Source organism: Ornithorhynchus anatinus, chromosome 6 (genome assembly GCF_004115215.2).
Source record: "Ornithorhynchus anatinus isolate Pmale09 chromosome 6, mOrnAna1.pri.v4, whole genome shotgun sequence".
In the NCBI taxonomy this organism is placed as follows: Eukaryota; Metazoa; Chordata; class Mammalia; order Monotremata; family Ornithorhynchidae; genus Ornithorhynchus; species Ornithorhynchus anatinus.
In genome coordinates, this window is record NC_041733.1 from 35,199,286 (window position 1) to 35,216,006 (window position 16,721).

Below are 16,721 nucleotides of genomic sequence, written 5' to 3' on the forward strand. Positions count from 1 at the left end.
GCAGACGCGGGCGCCGGACGGGGGGCGGGGGGAGGGAGGTGACCGCGCAGGCGCAGACGCGGGCGCCGGACGGGAGGCGGGGGAGAAGGGAGGTGGTTGCGCAGGCGCAGACGGGGCGCCGACCGGGGGGGGAGCGGGGGGGGAGGCAGCCGCGCAGGCGCAGACGCCGTCCGTTGACTCTCAGGTTGACGGGCCGGTCCTGCTCCTTTTGAAGGCGGGCGGGAGAAGGGGCCCGAGGGAGCGGACGTTCATAATAATCATGTTGGGATTTGTTAAGTGCTTACTATATGCCAAGCGCTGTTCTCAGCGCTGGGGGAGATACAGAGTAATCAGGTTGTCCCACATAGGGCTCACAGTCTTCATCCCCATTTGACAGAGGAGGTCACTGAGGCCCAGTGAAGTGACTTTTGGGGGAGGGGGTATTTATTAGGCGCTTACTGTGTGCAGAGCACTGTTCTAAGCGCTGAGGTAGATACAGGGTCATCAGGTTGCCCCTCGTGAGGCTCACAGTCTTAATCCCCATTTTAGAGATGAGACAACTGAGGCCCGGAGAAGTGAAGTGTCTTGCCCAAAGTCACCCGGCTGAAAGCAGGCAGATCCGGGATTCGAACCCATGACCTCTGACTCCCAAGCCCGGGCTCTTGCCACTAAGCCACGCTGCTTCAATTCAGTCTCCATTCATTCGGTCCTATCTATTGAGCGCTTTCCTGTGGGCAGAGCACTGGACTGAGCGCTGGGAAAGGACTAAAGAGGGACAATAATAATGTTGGTATTTGTTAAGCGCTTACTATGTGCCAAGCACTGTTCTAAGCGCTGGGGGAGATACAGGGTCATCAGGTTGTCCCTCGTGAGGCTCACAGTCTTCATCCCCATTTTACAGAAGAGGTAACTGAGGCACAGAGAAGTGAAGTGACTTGTCCCCAGTCACACAGCTGACAAGTGGCAGAACAGGGATTCGAACCCTTGACCTCTGACTCCCTGGCCCGGGCTCTTTCCACTGAGCCATGCTTCTTCGCATAACCGGCAACACTATTTATTACCCATCTTCTCACAATCCCTGTTCACATTCAAGATTTAGATTATCATTTGATAATTTGATAGAGAAGCAGCGTGGCTCAGTGGAAAGAGCACGGGCTTTGGAGTCAGAGGTCATGGGTTCGAATCCCGGCTCGGCCACTTGTCAGATGGGTGACTTTGGGCAAGTCACTTCACTTCTCGGTGCCTCAGTTACCTCAGTTACCTCATCTGTAAAATGGGGATTATGATTGTGAGCCCCAAGTGGGACAACCTGATTCCCCTGTGTCTACCCCAGCGCTTAGAACAGTGCTCCGCACATAGCAAGCGCTTAACAAATACCAACATTATTATTTGAGCAAGCTTGTGGGGGACTCTAAAATAGTAATGATCAAATAGACACTCAAAGAGAATATTCTCACCATTTAACAGATATTAAAGTAATAATGACCATCGTTTCCTATTTCAACCATTTTCGTATTATTTTTAGACTCTCAACCTTAACAAAACAGGGCATATAAGTGAAGCAGCGTGGCCTGGTGGAAAGAGCACAGATTTGGTAGTCAGAGGACGTGGGTTCTAATCCCACATCCGCCACTTGACTGCTGTGTGACCTTGGGCAAGTCACTGCACTTCTCTGTGCGTCAGTTACCTCATCTATAAAATGAGGATTTAAGATTGGGAGCCCCCCTGTGGGACAGGGATTATGTCCAACCTGACTAACCCCAGTGCTTAGAACAGCACTTGATACATAGTAAGTACTTAACAAATACCATAATTATCATGATGTCATATTGTTTTGCAGAAAGATCAAGGGGAGGTATTGTACTTTGACTACATAAGGGAAAAAAGATATCACCTTCATTTACTAATTAACTACTGTGAAGACACATTGCAGACTAACTCCCCTGTGGTAAGGTTTATGCCGTGACAACTGGGAACAGGATTATCAGGGTACTTGAGAAGTGCTTACTCTGTGTCAAGCACTGTATTAAGTGCTGGGGTGGATAAAAGTTCATTAGGTCAGACACAGTCCCAGTCCCACTTGGGGCTCACAGTCTAAGTAATATCTGTTGTGTCCAGTGGAGATCCCATAAAAATCCCCTAGTTTCGGGGCCGCGGAGGGTTAAACCCAGCTCTCCTAGCCTTCCGAGAAGCCCCTCCTCGTGGTGATGAGGATGATGATATTTGTGAAGCGCTTAACTATGTGCCAAGCACTGTTCACAGTCAAACGGAGGGATGATATTGGTTTTATTTGGAAGCAGCATGGCCTACTGGAGAGAGGACAGGCCTGGGAGACGGAGGACCTGCCATTCGTCTGCCATGTGACCTTGGGTAAGTCACTTGTCTGTGCCTCAGCTACCTTGTCTGTCAAATTCATTCAATAGTATTTATTGAGTGCTTACTATGTGCAGAGCACTGTCAAATGGGAATTCAATGCCTCCCTCTTCGTGCTGCTTGGACTGTGAGCACCCTTTGGGCACTATCTTGTACCTGCCCCAGCGCTTAGTAAGTGCTCGACAAATGACTTATTACTAAGTAGTATCATGATGAACTTATGTCTACCCCAGCGCTTAGAAGAGGGCTTGGCACAGGGTAAGCCCTTAACAAGGACCATTATGATGATACTCATACCAATGAGCTGGAGAGAGTAAAGAGAGAAGCAGCGTGGCTCAGGGGAAAGAGCCCAGACTTGGGAGTGAGAGGTCATGCTTTCGAATCCTGCCTCTGCCACTTGTCAGCTGTGTGACTGTGGGCAAGTCACTTCACTTCTCTGTGCCTCAGTTATCTCATCTGTAAAATAGGTATGAAGCCTGTGAGCCTCATGTGGGACAACCTGATTACCCTGTATCTACCCCAGTGCTTAGAACAGTGCTCTGCACATAGTAAGTGCTTAACGAATACCAACATTATTATTATCATTATTATGCCGGGATTCCAGGTTTTTATTCCTAGATTCATCCTTGATTTTCAGTGTGACCTTTGGGCTCATTATACTTGTAAATAAGACTGGGATAACTCACCCAACATCCTGGGTGATTTGCAGAGCATCTCAAGGAGTGCTAAATTCTACTTCTGTGCTCTTTTTAGTCACCTATTCTTAGCCTTAATCCAACTCGGGAAGAAGCAGGGGGGGAGAGGAAATGACAACAAAAAGGAGAAGCAACACTGACCTAGGGGATAATGCTCAGGCCTGGGAGTAAAAAGGACTGGGATTCTAATCCCAGCTCTTTATGTAGAGGGGGCAAAAGTGACCATGATGGGACAAGGTTGTTTTTTTTAAAAACAAAAACAAAACAGAAACAGCCATGCAGTGCTGGGTTGGTAATGAGTACTGGGGCTGGCTCAGTGTGCAGTGGAACTGCGAAAGTTATTCATTTTTTATTAAGGTATGAGACCGAGTGTTTCTTGGTCCCATGACCAAGCAGCATGGCGTAGTGCAAAGAGTCCGGGCCTGGGCATCAGAGGACCTGGATTCTAACCCCAGCTCTGCCAGTTGCTTTCTTGTAACCCTGGGGCAAGTGACTTAACTTCTCTATGCCTCAATTTCCTCTTCTGTAAAATGGGGATTCAGTACCTGTTCTCCCTCTTGAGCCCCAATGTGGGACAAGGACTGTGTCCAACCAGTCCAATCAGTCAAATCGATCAGAAGAATTTATTCATTCATTCATTCAATAGTATTTATTGAGCGCTTACTATGTGCAGAGCACTGTACTAAGTGCTTGGGATGAACAAGTCGGCAACAGATAGAGACAGTCCCTGCCGTTTGACGGGCTTACAGTCTAATCGGGGGAGACGGACAGACAAGAACAATGGCAATAAACAGCGTCAAGGGGAAGAACATCTCGTAAAGACAATGGCAACTAAATAGAATCAAGGCGATGTACAATTCATTAACAAAATAAATAGGGTAACGAAAATATATACAGTTGAGCGGACGAGTACAGTGCTGTGGGGATGGGAAGGGAGAGGTGGAGGAGCAGAGGGAAAAGGGGAAAATGAGGCTTTAGCTGCGGAGACGCAAAGGGGGGGTGGCAGAGGGAATAGAGGGAGAAGAGGAGCTCAGTCTGGGAAGGCCTCTTGGAGGAGGTGAGTTTTAAGTAGGGTTTTGAAGAGGGAAAGAGAATCAGTTTGGCGGAGGTGAGGAGGGAGGGCGTTCCGGGACCGCGGGAGGACGTGACCCGGGGGTCGACGACGGGACAGGCGAGACCGAGGGACGGTGAGGAGGTGGGCGGCGGAGGAGCGGAGCGTGCGGGGTGGGCGGTAGAAAGAGAGAAGGGAGGAGAGGTAGGAAGGGGCAAGGTGATGGAGAGCCTCGAAGCCTAGAGTGAGGAGTTTTTGTTTGGAGCGGAGGTCGATAGGCAACCACTGGAGTTGTTTAAGAAGGGGAGTGACATGCCCAGATCGTTTCTGCAGGAAGATGAGCCGGGCAGCGGAGTGAAGAATAGACTGGAGCGGGGCGAGAGAGGAGGAAGGGAGGTCAGAGAGAAGGCTGACACAGTAGTCTAGCCGGGATACTGCAAGAGCACTGGACTGGAAGTCGCGGAACAGGGTTTTCACCCAGGCTTCACCACTCCCCTGTTGTGTGATGCTGAGCAAGTCACTTAACCACTCTGGGCCTCAGTTTCCTCATTTGTAAATGGGGATAAAATGCCTTCTCCCCTCTTAGGTGGTGAGCTGTGTGTGGGACTGGTACTCCGCTGATATAATTATCTTGTATTGATGCCAATTCTTAGCACAATGCCTGACTCATTGAAAGCACTTAAAGACCATTGTTATTAATAATAATAATGTTGGTATTTGTTTAGTGCTATGTGCCAAGCACTGTTCAAAGCACTGGGGTAGATACAGGGTAATCAGGTTGTCCCACGTAGGGCTCACAGTCTTCATCCCCATTTTACAGATGAGGTAACTGAGGCAGCATCGAGAAGTTAAGTGGCTTGCCCAAGGTCACAGAGCAGACAAGTGGCAGAGCCGGGATTAGAACCCACATCCTCTGACTCCCAAGCCCAAGCTCTTTCCACTGAACCATGCTGCTTCTATTCATCTGAGAATTTGGGGCACAAGTCTCTTGTGATCCACAGTTATTTGAGATGTTCTTTTTCAGAAGATACCCATCCTTTGAGCTCATCTACAGTTAGGCATGTTCAGAGCCGCATGTGTGCATCTTGCACAAGGTTGTGATGTCCCCAACCCTGATTTGGTATAAAATCTGTAATTCAGAATTAATGGTGTTGCGACAGGCCACAGAAAAGTTGGATATGAGGCTTCCGAGGCAGTTACACTAATACTATTAACCCAGTTTGTCTTCAGTAATAATTATTAATAACCATTATGGTACTTGCTAAATACTTTCTAGTTTCCAAGCGCTGGGGTAGATAGAAAAGATAATCTGGTTATGCACAGTCCTTGTCCCACATGGAGCTCACCTTCTAAGTAGGCGGGAGTAAGGTTTACTCCCCATTTTACAGATGAGGAAACTGAGGCACAGAGAAGATAAGTGACATTCCCAAGGCCATGCTGCAGGCAAGAGGTGGAGCCGGGATTAGAACCCAGGTCCTTTGACTCTCAGGCCCATGCTCTTTCCACTAAGCCATGCTGCATTAAATCTAGCACAGCAAATTTTCATTCAATATAAATTGAATACTTGTTCCATAGTAGTCTGCATCACCTGTAGAGAAGCAATGTGGCTCAGTGAAAAGAGCCCAGGCTTGGGAGTCAGAGGTCATGGGTTCTAATTCCGGCTCCGTCGCTTGCCAGCTGGGTGACTTTGGGCAAGTTACTTCACTTCTCTGTGCCTCAGTTACCTCATCTATAAAATGAGGATTTAAACTGTGAGCCCCATGTGGGACAGCCTGATCACCTTGTATCCCCCCAGCATTTAAAACAGTGCTTTGCACATAGTAAGCACTTAACAAATACCACCATTATTATTATTATTATTATCAACCTTAGGAGGAAGTATTAGCTAATTCTTCAAGCTGATAAATATTTTCCACTCTAGGACCAAGCCTGGCCAGATTCTTTCTCTCTCATTCTCTCTCTCTCTCTCTCTCTTTCTCTCTCGCTCTCATTTTTTGCAGGAGTACAGCTTTAGTTAAATTATTCCTGATGGTGTGAGTGGTCTGCTAAAATGGGTTTTTAGTACAATTCCGAGTTGTACATTAACTTCTGGAGAGGGAATATTTGCCAAGTCTCAGCCAGAAGGGAGAACTTCTAGTTTCTTGTCCCAATTACAGGAGATAGTTAATCTCATTGTCTAGACGCTAAACTCCCTTGTGGGCAGGGAATATTTCTACCCACTCTTTGCTTTGTACTCTCCAAGTGCTCAGTACAGTGTTCTGCACACAGTAAGCGTTGTAAGTAACAATGACCGATTGATTGATAGTCTGTCCTCTCGTATCACCCTGACATTATCGTAAACCTTCAACCCATCATATGATCATGGCAAAGTCACTCAACTCATCAGTTCTTTTGTTCTTCCCACTGTTAAACGGGGACTTTTATGAGTTGCCACCAACTTCTTTCTGGTATGGGGTGACGGGATTGATCAAATGATGTCTGAAAAATGCTTTGGACTCCTTCAGAGAAAACTGCCCAGTTAATACAAAGCATTCCCTATGGCTCACTAGCATGACTCAACTTTTATTGTTTCGTGTGTTGCAGTTAGCAAGGCCACATGATAGTTCATTTGCCATTCCGAGGACTCCATTGGTCAAGAAGGAGCATGATGAGATAAACTCTAATACCGCCGGGGCTGTGAAGCAAGCACTGAGAGTTTGTGATTGTTTCCAAGGGCCGGGGTTCACCCTATGGAATCTCATGTGAGCGATTACAGGGAGACTGAGCACTGGGACATTTGTCAGTGTCTCTTACTATTCCCGGCTCTGTTACTTGTCGGCTGTGTGACCTTGGGTAAGTCACTTAACCTCTCTGTGCCTTAGTTACCTCCTCTGTAAAACGGGGCTTAAGACAGTGAGCCTCATGTGGGACAGGGCCTGAGTCCAACCTGATTAGTTTTTATCTCTCCCAGAGCTTAGAACAGGGCTTGACACATAGTAAGCGCTTAACAAATACCATCAGCGTTATGATGAGGAGGAGGAGGAGGATTGAGCCAAGGTACCTTGTGAAGGGCTGTTTTATCTGCCAAACAGTTTCTAAACCCCTTAAATCTGGTCCTAGGGGAACCTCCCTCCAGCCATTTGGAAGCCTTCCCCAACTAACTCAACCTACCCCTTGTCTTCTTCGTCTTCTTGCCTCTCAGTGCTGTTGGTCTTGTCTAAAAGACAGCTTCAAGTAAAACACCCATCCTAGCAAAGTTGGGGCCTGGGGGTCCCCAGGCTGTCAACTTTGCTCTGTGTAGTTCTTTTATTGTTATACTGTACTCTCCCAAGTGCTTAGTTCAGTGCTCTGCACACAGAAAGTGCTCAATAAGTATCATTGATTGATTCCGGAGTTCAGCAGAGCCTAAATTGGGCCCGACATATCGTATTCTTCACTAAGGCTGTGACCGATAAGAAAGGAAAGGAAATTAAAAGGAATTAAAAGGGAGTACTGAAAATAGTTTTTTGTTGTTCTTTCCCTGCCGGTGCATCTTTCTCTGCCTTCCTTTATCCTTTAAAGGTTCGCTAAGAAACCTACCAGATCTTAGAGAGACAGAGACAGAGTAGATGGCTTCGCATCTCAACTAATGTAAATACCATATAATCGGGAAATGAGGATAAAGAAAAAGAACTGAGCCAAGCTGACCAACGTGCACATTCAAAACCCCATCACTAAACTGTGCCAAATTTCTTATAGTTTGTAAAATTCATTTGAAGGCAGCAACAGTAAGAACTAAAATCTTAATGGTGATTTCTGTTGAGACTGGAGACTAGACTGAGCGACGCTAGACAACCTTTTAGACTGTAACATCAAACAGAAACTCCTCACCGTAGGCTTGAAAGCAGTCAGTCACCTTGCCCCCTCCTACTTCACTTCCCTATTCTCCTACTATAACCCAACCTGCACACCTCGCTCCTCTAATGCCAACCTGCTCGCTGTACCATGATCTCGTCTATCTCTCCGCAGACCTCTCGTCCACATCCTGCCTCTGGCCTGGAACGCCCTCCCTCTTCATATCCGACAGACAGTTACTCTCCCCACCTTATGAAGACCCATCTCCTCCAAGAGGCCTTCCCTGACTAAGCCACTTTTCCTCTTTTCCCACTCCCTTCTGCATTGCCCTGACTTGTTCCCTTTATTCACCACCCCCACTCCTAACCCCACAGTACATTTATAAATGTATTTATTTATATTAATATCTGTCTCCCCCTCTAGATGGTAACCTCATCGCGGTCAGGGATTGTGTCTTCCATTGTTGTTTGTACTCTTCCAAGCACTCACTACAGTGCCCTACACATAATAAGTGCTCAATAATGATGAATGATTGATTGATTAAACTCCTGGTGGGCAGGGAACATGCCTACCCATTCTGTTCTCTTGTATTCTCCCAAACTCTTAGTACAGTGCTCTGGACACAGAAACTGCGCAATAAATACGATTTATTTATTCATCCCCCATCCCAGCCCCACAGCCCTTACGTATATATCTGTCATTTGTTTATATTAATCCCTGGCTCCCCCGGCTCTCTGGACTGTAAACTGTGGCAGGACCCCTGAATGCCTGAAGTTACCATAGGATAGTGTCGATGTTGTGTTGTCGTGCCTTAGGCCAGGAGGTGGTGGGTTCCTTTGGGAGCTAGACTGGTGTTTACCCCACATAACTGTCACTGTGGGCAGGACACGGAAGGAGAACAGCTGACTGTAGGTTACCCAAACACCTCCTGAATGTTCAGCTGAAACTGGACAACTGAAAACAAGGGGAATGGGAATGCCATCAAACAGAGCTCCCAAGAAAACTGCATCTCAATTGAAAACTGGGAGTCAATTGCCACAGACAAGTCCACGTGGTATATTATAAAATCAAGAACCAAATGGCTCTCTTGGCTAAGAGTGGTTCATGGGAGGCAGTGTGGCCTAATGGAAAGAGCACGGGGCTGGGAGTCCGAGGATATAGGTTTTCGTCCCAGCTCTGCCATTGGCTTGCTGTGTGACTTTGGCCAAATCACTTAGCTTCTCTGTCCTCGAGTTTCCTCAGCTAAAAAATGGGGTTTCAGTACCTGTTCTCCCTCCTACCTAGATTGTGAGCCCATGTGGGACAGGGACTATGTCCGACCTGATTACCAGCCTTCAGAACAGTGCTTGACACATAGTAAATGCTTAACGCACACCATTATCATTATTATTAGAGAGTTCGAGAGGATTGTGAAACAAAGAAGGAGAAAGGAAAACAGAAGAAAGCATGGCAAGCAACAAACAAAACTATACAACAAAGGTGAGTCTTTGTGCGTGTTCAGTGTGGTAGCAACTGATCTTTTTGGTCGGTGAGCTTTTCTGTCAACATCTTCTTTTCAAAAAGGAAGGACAACTTTATGTGTACACACACACACACACACACACACACACACATTTAATATGATATTGGAGTTTACATTTGACATCAAATCCATTTAGACCACGTGTCACTCTCCCTATAAATGCTTGTTGAATTACATTTAAAAAACTGACCTGGCAAAATTCATTTATGGTATTTGTGGCATGAACAACTGCTATCAATCAGGCTGAGCTGTGCACTCTACTAAGCACTTGGAAGAGTACATTCCCTGACCACCAGGAGCTTGCAGTCTAGAAGGGAAGACAGACATTAAAATAAATTATGGCTAGATACATGAGGTCTGTAGAGGCGGTTGATAAACCCTGAGTGTTGATTCCCTGAACCTTCAAATTGGTAATTCAGAGACCACAAGAGATTTTTTCTACCTCTTTACAAATATCTGCTACTTCTCTGAAACTTCACAAGCCTGTCTCGGATGGGACAACCTGATGGATCTTTAAGAAAATGTCTCGGTCGTTTTGCCGAGCATTTCAGTGAGGAAAGTCCTTTTTGACTGTGTGGGCTTTGAGAGAAAGACGGGGATGGCAAACTAAGAATTGAAATTTAAATGCTGAAAAATGCTGAGTCAAGACTCTGGCAGTCACAGGAAGCGTTTTTTAATTAAAAGGAAACTCGTGTGCGGCTGCCTGGGCCCGGGTTATTAAAGTTAGGGCCAGTGCAAAGTGATTTCCCGTTTCGGGGAATGGGTGTTTCCCTCCTTCGAAAACACACACACACAAACACAAAGCCTCTTGGTCCCCTGAGCAGGAGCAGCCCAGAGCTAGGTTGGGAGTGAAGAAAGGAGGCCAAGCCAAGGCAATGCAGGATTGCGACACCCACACAGCTGCACTTCTTCCCAGATGGCCAGGGTCCACTTGGAAGGGTTGACCGTATATCTCACGTGGGGCGGCGGCTGCCATTTCATCAGCGATTTCCCCTCTTGGGCCCCTCTGCCTCCCCTTGGCTGGAGTCGAGCTAATTAAGAAACTGTGGATCTTGGCCCCTTTCCTGTTTGGGGGCATTTGTTCTGGCACAACTTCCGAATCCGCCTGCTCACCCCTAAAACTGTTCTCTCCCGCCACAGCCATCTCCAACAGCTCCTTTCCCCTTCCCTTTTGATGGTACTTGTTAAGTGCTTACAGTGTGTCAGGCGTTGTAGTAAGCACTGGGGTAGATAGAAGCTAAACAGGTTGGACACGGTCACGGACATGGTCCGTGACCCACATGGGCCTCACAGCGTGGCTCAGTGGAAAGATCACGGGCTTAGGAATCAGAGGATGTGGGTACTAATCCCGGCTCTGCCACCTGTCTGCTGTGAGGCCTTGGGCAAGCTACTTCACTTCTCTGTGCCTCAGTTACCTCATCTGGAAAATGGGGACTAAGACTGTGAGCCCCACGTGGGACAACTTGATTAGCTTGTATCTACCCCAGCGCTTAGAACAGTGGTCGGCACACAGTAAGCACTCGACAAACACCATAGTTATTAATTTACAGATGAAGTAACTGAGGCCCAGAGAGGTGAGTTGACTTGCCCAAGGTGACACTGCAGATGAGTGGAGGAGCAGAATTAGAACCCAGGTCCTTCTGGCTCCCGGGCATGTGCTTTATCCACTAGGCCACGCTGCTGCACCACACATCTCAGACCTTCCTTTGGGGCAGGGAAGGTGTTGTCCAACTTCGTTATATTGCATTTGCCCAGGTACTTAGTACAGTGCTCTGCACACAGTAAGCACTCGATAAATACCATGAATTAACTAATGCAGAAATCCAGGCCTTCTACTCCTGCCACTTCTCCAAACTCAACTCCCTTACCCTGCTTACCTTCTATCGGCCTCACTCCACCAATCACATTCTTTGCTCCTCTCAAGCAAATCCCCTCGTCGTGCCTTATTCTCATCACTGGGACATGCACCCTTCATTCACCCCTCACTCAGTCCAAATCCATAATTTATTTATTTATTTATATTAACATCTGTTTCCCCCTTGAGCTTGTCAGCTCGCTGTGGGCAGGGAACCTCTTGTCTTATGCCGTCGAGTCGTTTCCGACCCATAGCGACACCGCGGATCCATCTCTCTACCAACTCTGTTATATTGTGCTCTCCCAAGTGCTTACTACAGTCCTTTGCACACAGTAAGCACTCAGTCAATATGATTGATTTGATTGATTGATTGATTTCTCTGGCTCACACCCTCCCTCCTACCTGGAATCCCTCCCCGCTTCATATCTGAGAGACCACAGCTCTTCCCATATTCAAAACCCTTCCGAAATCACTTCTCTCCCAACAGACCTTCTCTGATTTAGTCTCTGATCTCCTTCCCCTGCCACTTCAGCTCTTCCATGCCTCCTCAGCCTCTTAAAAATAATAGTCAAAATATAATCAAAATAATGATGGTTTATTAAGCACTTACTACATGGCGAGCACTGTGCAAAATCCTGGGGTAGGTACAAGATAACCAGCCTCAACAGAGTCCCTGTAGCACATTTGGACTCACAATCTAAGGGAGAGGAAGAAGAGGCACTGAAGTATTCACATCCCCTGTACATATCTTATATAGCTATGGGACTTGTTTGAGCACTTACTATGTCCAAGCACTGCACTAAGCACTGGGCTAGATACAAGATAAGAAGGTCAGACAAAGTCCCTATCCCACATAGGGATCACAGTCTAAGTAGGAGCGAGTAGAATTGAATCCCCATTTTACAAAGGAGGTAATTGAGCACTGAGAAGTTAAGTGACTTGTCCAAGATCACACAGGCGACACAGGGCAGAGCTGGCATTAGAACCCTAGTCCTCTGACTGCCAGGCCCAGGATCTTGCCACAAGGCTATGCTGCTTCTCATCTATTTACTCTATTATTTCCTTCTAACTTAATTAGGTAATTTAATGATGTGGCTTTCTTCCCTACTAGATTGTAAACTTGAAGGCAGAGATCATGTACACTAATTCTCTTGTAGCCTCCTAAATACTAGTATGGTACGCCACACATAGGAGTTTTTTTTATCCTTTTTTAAAATGGTACTTGTTAAGTGTTTACTATGTGCCGAGCACTGCACTAGACACTGAGATAGATTCAAGGTAATCAGGTTGGACAAAGTCTGTGTTCCACATGGGACTTCCAGTCTGAATCCCCATTTTACAGGTGAGGTAACTGAGGCATAGAATAGTTAAGCGACTTGCCTAAGGTCACACAACAGATAAGTACTGGAGAAGCAGTATGGCTAGATAGATAGATAGAGCACGGGTCTGGAAGTCAGAAGGACCTGGGGCTCTAATCCTGGCTCTATCACTTGACTGCTGTGCGATCTTGGGCAAGTCACTTCACTTCTCTGGGCCTCAAAATAGGGATGAAGACTCTGAGCCCCATGTGGGACACGGACTGTGTGGAACCTGATGAGCTTGTATGGCATAGTGAACAGAGCGTTGGCTTGGGAGTCAGAAGGTAATAATAATAATAACAATGATGGTATCTGTTAAGCGCTTACTATGTGCCAAGCACTGTTCTAAGCGCTGGGGGAGACACAAGGGAATCAACTTGTCCCACGTGGGGCTCACAGTCTTCATCCCCATTTTCCAGATGAGGGAACTGAGGTGCAGAGGAGTGAAGTGGTTTGCCCCAGGTCACACAGCAGACAGGTGGCGGATGTGGGATTAGAACCCATGACCTCTGACTCCTAAGGCCCTGCCCTTTCTACTAAGCCACACTGCTTCTCCTGTTAGCTTGGATCCACCCAGCTCTTAGAATAGTGCCTGGCACATAGTAAGTGCTTAACAAATAGCATTATTATTATTATTATTATCCTTAGAGCCATTAGCCCTGCCTATTAGGGCTATTATTAGGACGAAGTGACCAGCTCGAGAGCCGGATTTACGGGAGCAGATCACTCACCTTCTGGCCCTTTTCCCTCTGGAGACCTGGCCTGGAAATGCACTTGGTTTTCGCTTTTCTTCTTCTTTTCTCTACACCAACAGCCGAAATAAATCCTTCGTTTCTTCAGTAGTCTGTCGGGTTCTTCCTCCTCTGCTCAGAGTCCAGCCCCCATGTGATCCTGACCCTGTCCAATCCTGTCCCTCTGCCTTGGGCTGGGGTGGTGAAGGGAACATTGCAAATTGGGGAAAGGGAAAGTGGGGGTTAAGACTGTAAAGGTTAAAAGAAAAATATATATATATATCCTGCCTACTGAAGGGGTTTAAGCAGGCCCAGCAGGTAGAGGTGTGAGGAAGACCTGGAGATCGCAAGCACCGTATTAATTAAAAAAAGGGCAGAAAAACCAGGGGGAGAGAGAGGAAATTGTTAGGGGGACAGAAGAGATAGGGAAAGAGAGTTTGGGGAGGGGGGAATGTAGAAAAGCTACACTGGGAAGCAGAGGGAGTTGGGGTGGTGTGAAGAGGCGAGGAGTGAGGGGAGGACAAGGGGAGATGTTCTTAGTGGCAATAACAATTTCCTAATAGTAGTAATGGTATTTATTGAGCACCCTCTGAGGGCAATGCACCTAATAGACTAAGTACCTGCAAAGTACAACAGAAGCATAATCCATGTTCCCTGCCCACAAGAAGTTCACCAACTTGTTGAATCTGCAATTGTGAAAGTGATTTAATAATAATAATAATAGTAATGTTTGTATTTGTTAAGCGCTTACTATGTGCAGAGCACTGTTCTAAGCGCTGGGGTAGATACAGGGTAATCAAGTTGTCCCACGTGAGGCTCACAGTCTTAATCCTCATTTTACAGATGAGGGAACTGAGGCACAGAGAAGCAAAGTGACTTGCCCACAGTCACATAGCTGACAAGTGGCAGAGCTGGGATTCAAACCCATGACCTCTGACTCCCAAGCCTGGGCTCTTTCCGCTCAGCCATGGATTTCTGCCAGTCTGTCACGGAACCTCCCCCAGCGAAGCAGTGTGGCCCAGTGGACAGAGCACAAACCTGGGACCCAGAAGGACCTGTGTTCCTATCCCAGTTCTGCCTCTTGTCTGCTGTGTGACCTTGTATAAGTCACTGAACTTCTCTGTGCCTCAGTTCCCTTATCTTTAAAATGGGGATGAAGACTCCGAGCCCTGTTTGGGACAGGGACTGTGTCTAACTTGATTATCTTGTGTCTACCCCAACCCTTTAGAAAAGTGCCTGGCACATAGTGCTTAACAAATCCCACAATTATTATTATAATCAAACCTGGCTTAAGAGTGACTGTACATATGTACATATCAACTTAATTTCATGTCTGTCTCCCTCTTCCGGCAGCTGAGAAATCAAGAAGGACAAGGATGGAGTGAAAGCGGTTGGATTTGGCACACCAGTAAGTGCCCAATCAATCATCGGCATTTATTGAGCTCTTACGGTTGGCAGAGCACTATACCGAGCACTCGGGAGAGTACGGTGCAATTGAGTTGGTAGACATGATCCCTGCCTAATAAATACCACGGTTTGATTGATTGCCCTTAGTGGGATCTCAATAAATGACAGTACTACCTGACTTTTCTTTCATGGGACGCTGTTTTGACATTTTCTACTTCTCTCATCAATATGACTTCTCTCCTTGGTTTCCTTTCCCTTCCTCCCTATCTTTCAGTGTCTGCATGGACCTGCCAGAGGCAGCTGGGGACAGATCCTGAAAGGCATCTGCTGGAAAAGTGGTAAGTATTCAGTAAAACCATCTGAAAAGTATTAAGACTGTGAGCCCTCTGTGGGACAGAGACTGTGTCTGGCCTGATTACCTTGTCTCTACCCTAGTGCTTAGTACAGTGCCTGGCACATACTAAGCGCTAAACAAATACCACACTTAAGTATCATTAATTATTTACTAATAAATAATACTAAAAATACTAAAATGGCATTTACTGGGTGTTCACTGTATGCAGAGCACAGTACTAAGCACTTAGGAGAGTATAACACAACAGAGTTGGTAGATACATTCCCTTCCCACATGCACTTATTATTATTTATAATAATAAAAATTTGCTATATTCCAAAACTGGGGGAGATACAAGATAGATTGGACACAATCCATCCTATGTGGGAATCAGTCTAAGTAGGAGGGAGTAGGATCCCCATTTTACAAATGAGAAAACAGAAGCACAGAGACATTAAGTGACTTGCCCTAGGTCACAGAGCAGGCATATGGCAGAGCTGGGATTAGAACCCAGGCCCTCTGACTCCCAGGTGCTGTTTCCACTAGGCCACACTCTTGGACATTAAGAGTGGGCCTGAAGTTTCCCCATTTGCCTTCTCAGCTCAAATTGCCCTCTGGTGTACATCTCTCCGCAACTGGCATTGTTTGAAACGAAATGCAACTTCAGTTTGATCCTTAGAAGCCTCTGTGTCCTTTGAAAAAGGGAGCCCAATGGGAGAAATAATAATCAGGTGCTTAAACTTTGTCCTAAGAGTCAAATGCCCTATGTTAACTTTTAAGCTCTATCACTGACTTGCTGAATGATTTTTGGAAATCATTTACCCAGTCTATGTTGTATTTTTCTTGATGTTTCATATTTTAATAGCAATTTCCTTCTTCTGTCTGCTCTCCTACCTCAATCTCCCTATGACAATTCTTCCCAGAAACGAGATTAATTTTGAAGGAGGTTCCTGGATCTTGATTTGTGTGGCTATTTGCATTTATGTCACCCGCCTCAGATTGGAAGTTCCTGGAGGTCAGGGACAGTGCCTTGTTCTTCCTCTGTAATTTCCCATAGCCCCTACTTCAGGCCTCTGCATGTAGTTGGTCCTCAATAAAGATTGTTGTCTGATTGACTAATGAGGAGCAATAATAAACTCTTCAGATAATTCAACTCAGTCAATAGTTTCAACCTCTTTGCCCAGAAAATATTTTCTATCAGCCCCCTACGAAGCGGTAACATTGAGTGGTTTGAATAGCTGGAATTTCAGAATTTCACCTTGTGTTCTCCCCACTGACCCTTTGGGGAAAGCCGTTGAATGGCTAGAATGGGGACATCTGAGAGCAGAACAGAAGCAGCATGGTCTAGTGGGTAGAGCCCAAGCCTGGGAGTCAGAAGGACCTGGATTCCAATCCCGGCTCTGCCACGTGTCTGCTGGGTGACCTTGGGCAAGCCACTTTGCTTCTCTGGGCCTCGGTTACCTCATCTGTAAAGTGGGGTTAAGACTGTGAGGCCTCTGTGGGTCGTGGACTGTGTCCAACCTGGTTAACGTGTATCTACCCCAGTGCATAAGACAGTGCCTGGTACATAGTAAAGCGCTTAACAAATACCCTAAAAAAGAAG

The 16,721-nt window shown here is 46.6% G+C and overlaps 1 long non-coding RNA gene across 1 annotated transcript; it reads left to right on the top strand.

The window, feature by feature from the left end:
* Window positions 1-9,306: 9,306 nt before the first annotated feature.
* On the top strand, window positions 9,307-16,198 carry LOC114812876. The gene is made up of 4 exons (XR_003760497.2): window positions 9,307-9,390; window positions 14,731-14,785; window positions 15,059-15,122; window positions 16,042-16,198. It is a non-coding gene; the product is annotated as an uncharacterized LOC114812876 (long non-coding RNA).
* Window positions 16,199-16,721: the final 523 nt, after the last annotated feature.